The sequence below is a fragment of the Budorcas taxicolor genome, chromosome 14 (assembly GCF_023091745.1).
Source record: "Budorcas taxicolor isolate Tak-1 chromosome 14, Takin1.1, whole genome shotgun sequence".
In the NCBI taxonomy this organism is placed as follows: Eukaryota; Metazoa; Chordata; class Mammalia; order Artiodactyla; family Bovidae; genus Budorcas; species Budorcas taxicolor.
In genome coordinates, this window is record NC_068923.1 from 36,812,708 (window position 1) to 36,827,724 (window position 15,017).

Below are 15,017 nucleotides of genomic sequence, written 5' to 3' on the forward strand. Positions count from 1 at the left end.
CTTGAGCTCCCTGTGTCATACATGAAACTTCCACTGCCTATCTGTTTTGTATATGGTAATGTGTGTGTTTCAGTGCTATTCTCTCAAATCATCCCACCCTCTCCTTCCCCTACTGCATCCAAAAGTTTGTTCTTTATTGTCTGTGTCTCCTTCGCTGCCTTGCACATAGGATTGTCAGTACCATCTTTCTAGATTCCATATATATACGTTAATATATGAATTTGTCTTTCTCTTTCTAACTTCAGTATGTATAATAGGCTCCAGGTTCATCCACCTCATTAGAACTGATTCAAACGTGTTCCTTTTTATAGCCCACTCCAGTACTCTTGCCTGAAAAATCCTATGGACAGAGGAGCCTGGCAGGCCACAGTCCATGGGGGTCACAAACAGTTGGATATGACTGAGCGCGCAAACACACACCACTCTTTCTAGCCTGAATCAAACAAACCCAGGCCCTGAAGATGTGGATTGGCTCAGGCAGGCAGGAAGGAATCCTGGGGTGAAGATTCCAAGTATCAGCTGCTAGGAATCCCTTGCAACAGCTAGGGTGGGCGTATCAGGGCAAAAGGGATCGGAGTGGACTCCACTAGCATGTATGATATCCTCATTACCATTTGAGAGATGCAGGAGAGAGATATAGAAAAGCATCACCACGGTCACATTACCTGTGAAGGCTTATGGACATAAGCTTTTCTCCATATGACTTTAAATTGTTTTAAGTTTCCCTTTATGTAGTTATGATTCTGCACAATTTGTTTCCCTGCTTTTTAAAGCCCTGAATCAATGGTGAGAAGCACTTCTCAATCATCATAAGAGATTTTAGAAACATACTTTTTAATGTAATACAAACATAACGCTTCTCATCATGATGAAAAATTTAAGAGTAAGTAGTACATATCTGATTTCATGCGCTATTTAAAAAAATAAAAGTCTGGATAGGGCTTGTATGAGTATCCAGGTTGACAGCTGTCACTGGTCAGGAGTGAGCAGAGAGCAGTGGTGCTGGGTTGCTAGCTCCAGATCTGTGGGACATGGAGCATTTGTGCAGAGAACTTTAGATTTTCTGATGATGCATCCATCAAGACAGCAAAGTGATTATATTCACAGGCAATATGACTCAGATGGTAAAGAATTTGCCTGCAATGCAGGAAGCTGGAGTTCAACCCTTGGGTTGGGAAGATCCCCTGGAGAAGGGAATGGCAACCCACTCCAGTATTCTTGCCTGGAAAATCCCACAAACAGAGGAGCCTTGTGGGCAACAGTCCAAGGAGTCACAAAGAATCAGACATGACTGAGCGACTGACATACACGTATGCCATCAATCCAAATTTGCATGTTTATGTGGGAAGGCAGGTAACACAAACAGATAAATATCAGGTGAAGGGAAAGGGTTCATGCCCAAAAGGGAAATTGCCAAAGCATATTATCATGCAACACTTTCTTATTGCTTCAGCAAGAATCCAGAAGGGAGAGTCTTTTAATCCTAGTAAAAGAAACTTTTGGAAAATTAGGAATAAGAAGCTTTTTCTTTACCTTCTGGTATTCCAGTTATGCATATGATACACATTTGAAATTGCCCCACAGTTCTTTAATGTTCTGTTCTGTTTTCTCCCCTCATCTTTTCCTCTTTGCATTTCAATTTGGGAACTCTCCATTGAATTGTCTTTTAAAAATCAATTTATGTTTAATTGGAGGATAATTGCTTCACATATTGTGTTGGTTTCTGCCATACATCAACATGAATCATCCATTCAGTTCAGTTCAGTTCAGTCCCTCAATTGTGTCTGACTTTTTGCGACCCCATGAATCGCAGCACGCCAGGCCTCCCTGTCCATCACCAACTCCTGGAGTTCACTCAGACTTGTGTCCATCAAGTCAATGATGCCATCCAGCCATCTCATCCTCTGTCGTCCCCTTCTTCTCCTGCCCCCAATCCCTACCAGCATCAGAGTCTTTTCCAATGAGTCAACTCTTCGCATGAGGTGGCCAAAGTACTGGAGTTTCAGCTTGAGCATCATTCCTTCCAAAGAAATCCCAGGGCTGATCTCCTTCACAATGGACTGGTTGGATCTCCTTGCAGTCCAAGGGACTCTCAAGAGTCTTCTCCAACACCACAGTTCGAAAGCATCAATTCTTTGGCACTCAGCCTTCTTCACAGTCCAACTTTCACATTCATACATGACTACTGGAAAAACCATAGCCTTGACTAGACGGACCTTAGTCGGCAAAGTAATGTCTCTGCTTTTGAATATACTGTCTAGGTTGGTCATAACTTTTCTTCCAAGGAGTAAGCGTCTTTTAATTTCATGGCTGCAGTCACCATCTGCAGTGACTTTGGAGCCCCCCAAAATAAAGTCTGACACTGTTTCCACTGTTTCCCCATCTATTTCCCATGAAGCGATGGGACCAGATGCCATGATCTTTGTTTTCTGAATGTTGAGCTTTAAGCCAACTTTTTCACTCTCCTCTTTCACTTTCATCAAGAGGCTTTTGAGTTCCTCTTCACTTTCTGCCATAAGGGTGGTGTCATCTGCATATCTGAGGTTATTGATATTTCTCCCGGCAATCTTGATCCCAGCTTGTGTTTCTTCCAGTCCAGTGTTTCTCATGATGTACTCTGCATAGAAGTTAAATAAGCAAGGTGACAATATACAGCCTTGCCGTACTCCTTTTCTGATTTGGAACCAGTCTGTTGTTCCATGTCCAGTTCTAACTGTTGCTTCCTGACCTGCATACAGGTTTCTCAAGAGGCAGGTCAAGTGGTCTGGTATTCCCATCTCTTTCAGAATTTTCCATAGTTTATTGTGATCCACACAGTCAAAGGCTTTGGCATAGTCAATAAAGCAGAAATAGATGTTTTTCTGGAACTCTCTTGCTTTTTTGATGATCCAGTGGATGTTGGCAATTTGATCTCTGTTTCCTCTGCCTTTTCTAAAACCAGCTTGAACATCTGGAAGTTCACTGTTCATGTATTGGTGAAGTCTGGCTTGGAGAATTTTGAGCATTACTTTACTAGTGGGTGAGATGAGTGCAATTGTGGGGTAGTTTGAGCATTCTTTGGCATTGCCTTTCTTTGGGACTGGAATGAAAACTGACCTTTTCCAGTCCTGTGGCCACTGCTGAGTTTTCCACATTTGCTGGCATTATAAGTGCAGCACTTTCACAGCATCATCTTTCAGGATTTGAAATAGCTCAACTGGAATTCCATCACCTCCACTAGCTTTGTTCGTAGTGATGCTTCCTAAGGCCCACTTGACTTCACATTCCAGGATGCCTGGCTCTAGATGAGTGATCACACCATCGTGATTATCTGGGTCGTGAAGATCTTTTTTGTACAGTCCTTCTGTGTATTCTTGCCACCTCTTCTTAATATCTTCTGCTTCTGTTAGGTCCATACCATTTCTGTCCTTTATCGAGCCCATCTTTGCATGAAATATTCCCTTGGTATCTCTAATTTTCTTGAAGAGATCTCTAGTCTTTCCCATTCTGTTGTTTCCCTCTATTTCTTTGCACTGATCACTGAAGAAGGCTTTCTTATCTCTTCTTGCTATTCTTTGGAACTCTGCATTCAGATGCTTATATCTTTCCTTTTCTCCCTGGCTTTTCACTTCTCTTCTTTTCACAGCTATTTGTAAGGCTTCCCCAGACAGCTATTTTGCTTTTTTGCATTTCTTTTCCATGGGGATGGTCTTGATCCCTGCCTCCTGTACAATGTCACGAACCTCATTCCATAGTTCATCAGGCACTCTATCTATCAGATCTAGTCCCTTTAATCTATTTCTCACTTCCACTGTATAATCATAAGGGATTTGATTGAGGTCATACCTGAATGGTCTAGCGGTTTTCCCTACTTTTTTCAATTTGAGTCTGAATTTGGTAATAAGGAGTTCATGATCTGAGCCACAGTCAGCTCCTGGTCTTGTTTTTGTTGACTGTATAGAGCTTCTCCATCTTTTGCTGCAGAGAATATAATCAATCTTATTTCGGTGTTGACCATCTGGTGATGTCCATGTGTAGAGTCTTCTCTTGTGTTGTTGGAAGAGGGTGTTTGCTATGACCAGTGCATTATCTTGGCAAAACTCTATTAGTCTTTGCCCTGCTTCATTTTGCATTCCAAGGCCAAATTCGCCTGTTACTCCAGGTGTTTCTTGACTTCCTACTTTTGCATTCCAGTCCCCTATAATGAAAAGGATATCTTTTTTGGGTGTTAGTTCTACAAGGTCTTGTAGGTCTTCATAGAACCATTCAACTTCAGCTTTTTCAGCATTACTGGTTGGGGTATAGACTTGGATTACTGTGATATTGAATGGTTTGCCTTGGAAACGAACAGAGATCATTCTGTCGTTTTTGAGATTGCATCCAAGTACTGCATTTCGGACTCTTTTGTTGACCATGATGGCCACTCCATTTCTTCTGAGGAATTCCTGCCCGCAGTAGTAGATATAATGGTTATATGAGTTAAATTCACCCATTCCAGTTCATTTTAGTTCTCTGATTCCTAGAAGGTCGACGTTCACTCTTGCCATCTCCTGTTTGACCACTTCCAATTTGCCTTGATGCATGGACCTAAAATTCCAGGTTCATATGCAATATTGCTCTTTACAGCATTGGACCTTGCTTCTATCACCAGTCACATCCACAGCTGGGTATTGTTTTTGCTTTGGCTCCATCCCTTCATTCTTTCTGGAGTTATTTCTCCACTGACCTCCAGTAGCATATTGGGCACCTACTGACCTAGGGAGTACCTCTTTCAGTATCCTACCATTTTACCTTTTCATACTGTTCATGGGGTTCTCAAGGCAAGAATACAGAAGTGGTTTGTCATTCCCTTCTCCAGTGGACCACATTCTGTCAGCTCTCTCCATGGGTGTACATATTTTCCCTCCCTCCCACCTCCCACCCCATCTTACTCCTCTAGGTTGTATCAATCCATCTTTAATTTCATTGATTCTTTCCTTGGCTATATCTAGTCTACTAATGAGCCTACCAAAGACATTCATTTCTGTTATGGTGCTTTGAAGTTCTATCTTTTTATTTTTTTGATTCTTTCTTAGAGTTTCCATCTTTCTCTTTGCATCACTCTGATGAGTGTTTTCCAACACCACCAACTGCATTGGGAAGACTTTTACACTCATAACGCTTCCAACATCAGATGTGTGTGTGTGTGTGTGTTTTATCCCCACATAGAGCAGTTTTCCAGTTCTCAGTGGACACTGATTGTGTGTCTTATAAATAGACACAGTTTTGACACTATGCACCTGGAGCTAGCATCTGATTCTACAGGTTAGGGCTCAGTCCCATAAGACTGACCCCGCTTCTGATGCCAGTTGTAAGCACAGGTTATCACCAGTGTTTCTGACCTCTTGCCTTGAAATAGGAAGTTCCCATGCCTCCTTTTTTCAGTTTGATTAATTTGCTGGAATGGTTCACAGAAGTCAGAGAAACATTGACTTACATTTATGAGTTTAATATAAAGTGAAAGTGAAGTGGTAGTGTTAGTTGTGCAGTTGTGTTTGACTCTTTTGTGACCCCATGGCCTGTAGCCCGCCAGGCTCCTCTGTCCATGGGATTCTCCAGGCAAGAATACTGGAGTGGGTTGCCATTTTCTTCTCCAGAGGATCTTCCTGACCCAGGGATTGAACCTGGTTCTACTACATTGCAGGCAGATTCTTTACCATTTGAGCCACCAGAGAAGCCCTACAGAAGTCAGGGAAACACTTACACATTTAAGTTTATTATAAAGGATGTTATAAAGGTCACAGATGAAGAGCCAGAAGAAGAGATGAATTGAGTAGAGGTGGGAAAGCTTCTGAGTACAGGAGCTTCTGTGCCCTTGGGACTGGGGGTGCCCATCTTCCAGCCATGGAAAGCATTCACCAACAGGGACACTTTCTGAAGCCTGTCCTTCAGGTTTTACAGAAACTTCATTACACAGGCATGATAGTATTACATAGGCATTGATTCCGCCTCCAGCCACTCTTCCCTTCCCAGAGGTTGAAAGTTCCAACCCTGTAATCATAATTGGTTCCCCTGGCAACCAGCCTGGACCCTTGGGGACTTTCCAAAAGTCCCCCCATTAATCTAAACTCAGGTGTGAGTGAAAGGGACTTATCAGGTGAGTACTAGGACACCCATTTTATCTTTATCACTCATCACTTAGGAGTTGCGAGAGTTTTAGGAACTCTGTGCCAGCACTGGGGAAGAGGAATGTGTATGTCTTAATACGAATCACAGTATCACAATTACCTATTTGTGCATGTTATCTACTATTTCCATGAGAGCCCTTAACATAGTAATCTATTTATTGTAAATTTCTAGCCCGGTAATGTGAATATCTGGGTCATATGTGAGTCTGGTTTTAATAATTACTATGTCTCTTCAGACTGTGTTTTTTCAAAAAGCATGCTTTGCAATTTTTGGTTGAAAGCCAAACATGTTTTATTGGGTTCTGGGAATGGGAGTAAATAGGCTTTTGGTGTGAGGGTCTTTCCCAATGATCCTTCTTCCCAGAGCCAGGAAGGGATCTTTCTCAGACCTTTACTCTGAGAACCTGCTGGGATTCCTGGAGAAAAAGCCCACTGAAGTGTAGGGAGGTCTTTAAGATTTTAGTTTTCAAAAGTTTCTTGTTGTCATGCTAGTTCACCATCATTGTTTAGTTGCTTGGTCATGTCTGACTCTTTGCAACTCCATGGACTATAGCCCACCAGGTTCCTCTGTCCATGGGATTCCCAGGCAAGAATACTGGAGTGGATTGCCATTTTCTTCTCCAGGAGACCTTCCTGACCCAGGCACTAAACCCACATCTCCTGAATTGCAGGTAGATTCTTTATTATCTGAGCCATAAGGGAGGCATATCTATAACTACCTATATTGTTTCTTTTTTAAGCTTCTTTTCCTTTATAGGTATTACAAAATATCCAGTATAGTTCCCTGTGCTATACACTAGGTCCTTGATGGCTATTTATTTTATATATAGTTGTGTGTATATGTTAAACTTCTAGGTTGTAGCAATGTGTCTGATACCACTTGAAATTCTTTATAACACATTTGCAATGACATTTTAAAAATATAAATTTATTTATTTTAATTGGAGGCTAATTACTTTACAATATCGTATTGGTTTTGCCATACATCAATATGAATCTGCCATGGGTGTACATGTGTTCCCCATCCTGAACCCCCCTCCCACCTCCCTCCCCATCCCATCCCTCTGGGTCATTCCAGTGCACCAGCCCCGAGCATCCTGTATGATGTATCGAACCTGGACTGGTGATTCATTTCACATATGATGTTATACGTGTTTCAATGCCATTCTCCCAAATCATCCCACCCTCTCCCTCTCCCGCAGAGTCCAAAAGACTGTTCTATACATCTGTGTCTCTTTTGCTATCTCGCATACAGAGTTATCATTACCATCTTTCTAAATTCCATATATATGCGTTAATATACTGTATGGGTGTTTTTCTTTCTGGCTTACTTCACTTTGTATAATAGGCTCCAGTTTCATCCACCTCATTAGAACTGAATCAAATGTATTCTTTTTAATGGCTGAGTAATACTCCATTGTGTATATGTACCACAGCTTTCTTATCCATTCATCTGCTGATGGACAGCTAGGTTGCTTCCATGTCCTGGCTATTATAAACAGTGCTATGATGAACATTGGGGTACACGTATCTATTTCAATTCTTGTTTCCTCAGTGTGTATGTCCAGCAGTGGGATTGCTGGGTTGTATGTCAGTTCTATTTCCAGTTTGTTAAGGAATCTCCACACTGTTCTCCATAGTGGCTGTACTAGTTTGCATTCCCACCAACAATGTAAGAAGGTTCCCTCTTCTCCACACCCTCTCCAGCATTTATTGCTTGTAGACTTTTGGATAGCAGCCAAAGAATTAACCTCAAAAATATACAAGCAACTCCTGCAGCTCAATTCCAGAAAAATAGATGACCCAATCAAAAAATGGGCCAAAGAACTAAACAGATATTTCTCCAAAGAAGACATACAGATGGCTAACAAACACATGAAAAGATGCTCAACATCTCTCATTATCAGAGAAATGCAAATCAAAACCACAATGAGGTACCATCTCACGCCAGTCAGAATGGCTGCAACGACATTTTAAAACCTATATGTTAAGGGTATTTTAGTATTTCACTGCAGAAAGTAGAATTATTTACAGCTATGGATTTCTACAGAATATTCTTTTTCAAACTTTTAACTTTTGACTTTGTATTGGAGTATACGTGATTAACAATGTTGTGATAGTTTCAGGTGAACAGCAAGGGGACTCAGCCACACATACACCTTTATCTGCTCTCCCCCAAACCCCTGTCTCATCCAGGCTGCCACATAATATTGAGTAGAGTTCCCTGTGCTATACAGTAGGTCCTTGTTGGTTATCTATTTTGAATAGAGCAGCATGTTCCCAACCTTCCCCAAACTCCCTAACTCTCCCTTCCCTGCAGCAACCATTAGCTTGTTTTCTAAATCTGTGAGACTCTTTCTGTTTTATAAGTTCGTTTGTATCATTTCTTTTTAGATTTCACATATAAAGGATATAGGGTGATAGTTCTCCTTTTCTGTCTGACTTACTTCCCTCAGTATAAAACTCTCTAGGCCCATCCATGATGGTGCAAATGGCATTATTTCATTCATTTTTATGGCTTAGTAATATTCCATTGTATATATGTACTACATTTTTAAATCCATTCCTCTTGTCAGTGGACATTTAGGTATAGAATATTCTTTTAATTCTTTGTAATCTAAAAGAATTTGCTATCTTTTGGAGTTCACACACACACACAAAAACAACATAATGTTCTACTTTGATGTTTTTACTCATGTTACTACTCACTATACTCTATGTAGGTCGCTTATATTGATATAATTTTGGATAAACTTTGGATCTTGACTATCTTATGGTTCCTATTTGTTCTCTCTTTCCTCCTGACTTTCTCCTTTCTAACTTCTCTCTATCTCTCCCTGTCTTCCTCTCAAAAATATGTCCTGAATGTCCATTTTGTTTCACTTTGCAAAGTACTATGTGTACAAAATGTATTAGGTGTGCAAACGTATGCTATAGGCTCTTTCTTTAAAAAAAATCATTTATTTATTTATTTTCGGCTGTGCTGAGTCTGCCTTGCTGCACAGACCTTCTTCAGTAGTGGCAAGTGGGGCTACTCTCTAATTGTGTTATGTGGCTTTTTATCGCAGTGGTTTCTCTTGTCGTGGAGCACAGGCTCTAGGGCACATGGCCTTCAGTGGTTGTGGCCCGTGGGCTCAGTAAGAGGCTCAACAGTTGGTGGCACATGGGCTTAGTTGCCCCACAACATGTGGGATCTTCCTGGATCAGGGATCAAACCAGTGTTTCCTGCACTGGCAGGTAGATTCTTTACCAATGAACTGCCAGAGAAGCCCCAGTTACAGGCTCTCAAGTGGAACATTTTCTTGACACCTTGAACTTCTGGTAGAAGCCACAAAGCTGAGGATGATAGGGATCTTAATATTTTGAAAAACCGTGTTAAGCATAAGCATGCAGAAGTAGCTGATAGATGGCCAACTTCTGGTTTCAGATTTCATCTTCTAACCATCAGGTTTCATCTCTGACATGAAGTCATCATTCCAATCTTAAACAACAAAATCTGGATAAACCGAAAACAAATTACTTTTCTTTGACCCATCAGAAAACTGAAGGCAATAAATTAGGTGTTTGGGATTAACACAGGGGACACAGTAAAAATCTGGTGTGTATTGGGCATTGTGTGTGGGTGTGTTCATCACTCAGCTGTGTCCGACTCTTTGCAATCCTGTGGACTGTAGCCTGCCAGGCTCCTTTGTCCATGGGATTCTGGAGTATTGAGCATTAGTAGGTACCAAACCATACGTCGGGCATTTTATAACTGTCAGCTTATTTACTCCTTATGAGGAATTCAGTTCAGTTCAGTCACTCAGTGATGTATGACTCCTTGTGACCCCATGGACTGTGGCACACCAGGCTTCCCTGTCCTCCACTATCTCCCAGAATTTACTCAAACTCATGTCCATTGAGTTGGTGATGCCATCCAACCGTTTCATCCTCTATTGTCCCATTCTCCTCCCACCTTAAATCTTTTCCAGCATCAGGGTCTTTCCAGTGAGTCAGTTCTTTGCGTCAGGTGGCCAAAGTATTGAAGTTTCAGCTTCAGCATCAGTCCTTCCAATGAATATTCAGGACTGATTTCCTTTAGAATTGACTGGTTGGATCTCCTTGTAGTCCGAGGGACTCTCAAGAGTCTTCTCCAACACCACAGTTCAAAAGCACCAATTCTTCAGTGCTTAGCTTTCTTTGTAGTCCAACTCTCACATCCATACATGACTATTGGAAAAATCGTAGCCTTGACTAGACGGACCCTTGTTGGTAAAGTAACTGCTTTTTACCAGGCTGTCTAGGTTGGTCATAGCTTTTCTTCCAAGGAGTAAGCATCTTTTAATTTCATGGCTGCAGTCACCATCTGCAGTGATTTTGGAGCCCCCCAAAATAAAGTCTCTCACTGTTTCCACTGTTTCCCCACCTATTTGCCATGAAGTGATGGGATGGGATTCCGTGATCTTAGTTTTCTGAATGTTGAGTTTTAAGCCAACTTTTTCACTCTCCTCTTTCACTTTTATCAAGAGGCTCGTTATGAGGAATTACACTTGAGGAATTACAGTCATTTGCAGCATTGCAAAAGGGTTTCAGAAAGCTCACATCGCTTGATGTAAGTTGCACAACTCAACTGATTTGAATGCCCATCTATGATCTGAGAAAGCCTGTGGCCAAGATCACTGAGGCCCAGTTTCCCATGTTTAGAAATTTCTGCAGTTATTAAATGGAATCATGGCTGCTATAATAAAAGCAACAATTCTCAGTCTCACTTGCATCTGACTAATAATGTTTGAAGAGTGTGTTGTGTGGCTGTTTCTAGAAATATTCTTAAAAGGCAAATTGTGCCTGTGTCTTTTTCATCCTATTCCTTCCTACATCTGCTGCCTGGAGGGGTCTATGACAGCTGCCTTCTTGCTGGAGATGCTGTTGCCACACTATGGGCATGACCAAGTGAGGAGCTGTCTGTGGCCCAGGTCACTGGAACTTCATAGAGCAGAGCCCACATGGAAGGCATGCTCCACTTACCTTCAGACTTTCCCATGACAGAATACACTTATAGTTCCTGCTGCTGCTACTGCTGCTGCTAAGTCACTTCAGTCGTGTCCAACTCTGTGCGACCCCATAGACGGCAGCCCACCAGGCTCCCCCGTCCCTGGGATTCTCCAGGCAAGAACACTGGAGTGGGTTGTCATTTCCTTCTCCAATGCATGAAAGTGAAAATTGAAAAGTGAAATTGAAGTTGCTCAGTCATGTCCGACTCTTTGTGATCCCATGGACTGCAGCCTACCAGGCTCCTCCATCCATGGGATTTTCCAGGCAAGAGTACTGGAGTGGGGTGCCATTGCCTTCTCTGCTTATAGTTCCTAACTCTCTGTTATTTACAGTCACAGCTAACCTTATTTTTTTTGTAATTTATTTGTTATACATAATCTTGTTTGAGTTATATTCATTGTCTTAATATCACCCTTAATTTTTTTTCTCATAAAGCATCTAGGAAATAAATGTGAAAGTTGAAGTCCTAAAAATTTAACAATCGACTTACAAAGAAGTTTTGTTTTCAAACTTTAGAATTATCTAAACCCACTGATAGGCTTCCCTGGTGGCTCAGATGGTAAAGAATATGCCTGCAATGCAGGAGACCCGAGCTTGATCCCTGGTTTTGGGAAGATCCCCTGGAGAAAGGAATGGCTACCCACTCCAGTGGGCTTCCCATGGGGTGCTAAAGGTAAAGAACCCACCTGCCAATGCAGGAGACGTAGGAGATGTGGGTTGAATCCCTGGGTCACTGAACCTTGTTTTTAAACTAATCTATAACTCAATACCTTGCTCCTTGGAGGAAAATCTATGACAAACCTAGACAGCATATTAAAAAGCAGAGGCATCACTTTGCTGACAAATGTCTGTCTAGTGAAAGCTATGGTTTTTCTGGTAGTCATATACAGATGTGAGAGTTGGACCATAAAGAAGACTGAGGGCCGAAGAACTGATGCTTTTTAATTTTAGTGCTGGAGAAGACTCTTGAGAGTCTCTTGGACAGTAGGGAGATCAAACCAGTCAATCGTAAAGGAAATAAACCCTGAATATTCATTGGAAGGACTGATGCTGAAACTGAAGCTCTAACACTTTGTCCACAATGCAAACAGCTGACTTATTGGAAAAGACCCAACTCATTGGAAAAGACCCTGATGCTGGGAAAGATTGAGGGCAAGAAGAGAAGGGGACCACAGAGAATGAGATGGGTGAATAGCATCACTGACCCAATGGACATAAATTTGAGCAAACTCTGGGAAAGACTGAAGGACAGGGAAACTTGGTGTGCTGCAGTCCATGGAGTCACAAAGAGTTGGACATGACTTAGCAGCTGAACAACAAACAATAACTCAATACCATGTTGAGCAATGCTGTGTATGGCAGAGATGAAAATATGTGATGTAAGTTCAAGTTCTCATGTGGGAGGTGGCAAGGGCTCATAATCTCATGGACTAGAAATCTGGTGATCCTTGTTTGGCATATGGGAACAATGGATTCACATTGACCTTGCTCTACCTTGAAAGCTCTGTCACCCACTAAGGGAGACTGCAGTATAAGGGGGAAAGCTAAGACAAATTCATAACTTTGCTGCAACTTGGATGTTTCTGCTGCTTTCAGCAGAGTCTTCTGGAATTTAAGACTGGAGAGCACCAATGTGCAAGTGGAGGTTTAAGAGGATGAAAGTCTGTTCCAGGAGGCCCTCTCTACCTGCAGAGTAGAGCCTGGAATGGTTGAAGCAACCAGCACCCTCTGTGGCTGATGAGAAATCCTGGGAAGTGTGGATTCCAGACAGTGGCCTTAGCAGAAATAAGACTGTGGTCCTAAGCCTTTCCCCAGCAGCTTCCATTAAAGCCTGTCTTCTAGACCATCGAATCCAGCATGGCAGCAAATATCACCTTTTACCTTCTTGGTCATCAGACTGAGAAGAGCCATTTCTGGACCTGATGCAGAGTGCTGCCCTGGTCCAGATGTCCTGGACTTTGCCTGAGATGCAGAGTGGGAAGATCTTGAAGGCAGAGTGGGTCTGTGGTTTCTATTTGAGAAGAGGATACATAGCCATCTGGGGAAGCAGACTGTGACAGAGCTGTAAGTTGACATCAACAGGTGTCTTTATCTTTTTCCATAGTGCTATAACCCCTGATGTTTAGTTGGCTCATGCAGTGCAAGTCAGGGACCACACTCAGCCTCCATTGCAGGCTAGTTCAGTCATGTGACTAACTCTGGCTGATAGCACGTGGTGTTGTTAACCCTAATTCCTAGTGTGATGATATGTGGAGATGAAGCCTTGGGGAGGTAAGTAGGAGCAATTAGGTTATGAGGGTGGGGCCCTCATGATATCATTAGTGCCCTTATAGGAAGAGCATGGCCTCTCTCTCTCAGTGGTCACACACAGGGGAAGGCCATGTGAGGACGGTGAGAAGAGGGCTGACTGCATGCCAGGAAGAGCCTTCACCAGAAACTGAACCCTTAATCTTGGACTTGCAGCCTCCAGAACTGTGAGAAAATAAATGTCTGATATTTAAGCCCTTCAGTCTCTGCTGTTTTGTCATGGTGGGCCAATCTGAGCTGACTATTACAGAATCACAACGTAAACACCAAGCCAGGGGCTTCCCTGGTGGTCCACTGGCTAAGACTCCATGCTCCCAGTGCAGGGGGCTGGAGTTTGATTCTTGGTCAGGGAACTAGATCTCACATGTCCCAACTAGAGATCCACCACAGCCAAACAAATAAAAAATAAAGGTAAATATTAAAATAATAATGATAATAAAAAAAGCCAAAAAGCTGTCACAAAACCATGGTTGTACATATCTTCCCCAGCTAAACTCCTTCCAAGATCAAGGGTTCTTCCTCATTCTTGAGTGGTATGCTGACTGCAGGATGTGAGGTGATGCAATCTGGAGGGCAGGGTGCCCATTCCTGGGGGCAGCTCTTGTCTCCCTTTTGAGTCTTGAGGCCTCTTTGGGTGTTGGGCTCTTGATCATGGCTTCATTAGGATTAAATTTCAGATGGAAACTGACAGGAAACACTCTCTGAGGATGCTTGTTCCCCGGTGGTGTTAATTCACCTTGGTATTTATCACCCCCTGGAATTCTCTAATTTACATGTGGCCTCTTCCCCTCTGAGTGCTTCGAGTAGATCCAGATTCATTTAGACAATTGTGTGGGTACTGTAAAACCGCAATTGAATTTTGGGCCTCTGTAGTTGTCCAGCCAAGATGCACTCCAATTAGAAATAATTGCTGTTAATGCAGTTATGAGGTGGTGGGTATCCACTATGCCTCAGACCCTTGTTCTACAAAATCCCCTTAGAGTCTCTTCTTTATTCTTTAGTTAAAGAGACAGGCCCCTAGAATCTACGTGTTTGGAATTGTAATATGAGAGCAATAGTGTGCCTCACTCTTAATTAACCTTGTTAGCCAAGGATTTGGCACAGGAGTTGGTCGATGTAAGTGGGTCTTTGATCCTCTGAATGCAGGTCCCTGGTTGAGGAGGATGTCACCCTTGTGAAATAAATGCCGTTTCTTCTTCAGCACCCGTTAGATACCATTATGATTCTCATTTAATGAAATCATGTGTGTAAAGTGGAAAGCTTTGTGCCAGGCACAACAAATATGAGCTATTGTTTTTATGATCATAAAATAAGCTTGAAAAAAATACATAATGCCTATATTGTTAAGGCCTATATTTTTTCAAAATCCTTACTTTGTTGAAGAATTTCCTTCTTCTCCAAAAAAAAAAAAACCAGTAAAAAACAAAATATTTTAGCCCAGCACTTCTGCAGTTTATATAATCACTGACATATGTGTGTGTGTGATGTCGGGTCCAGCTCTTTGCAACCCCATGGGCTCTAGCCCATCAGGCT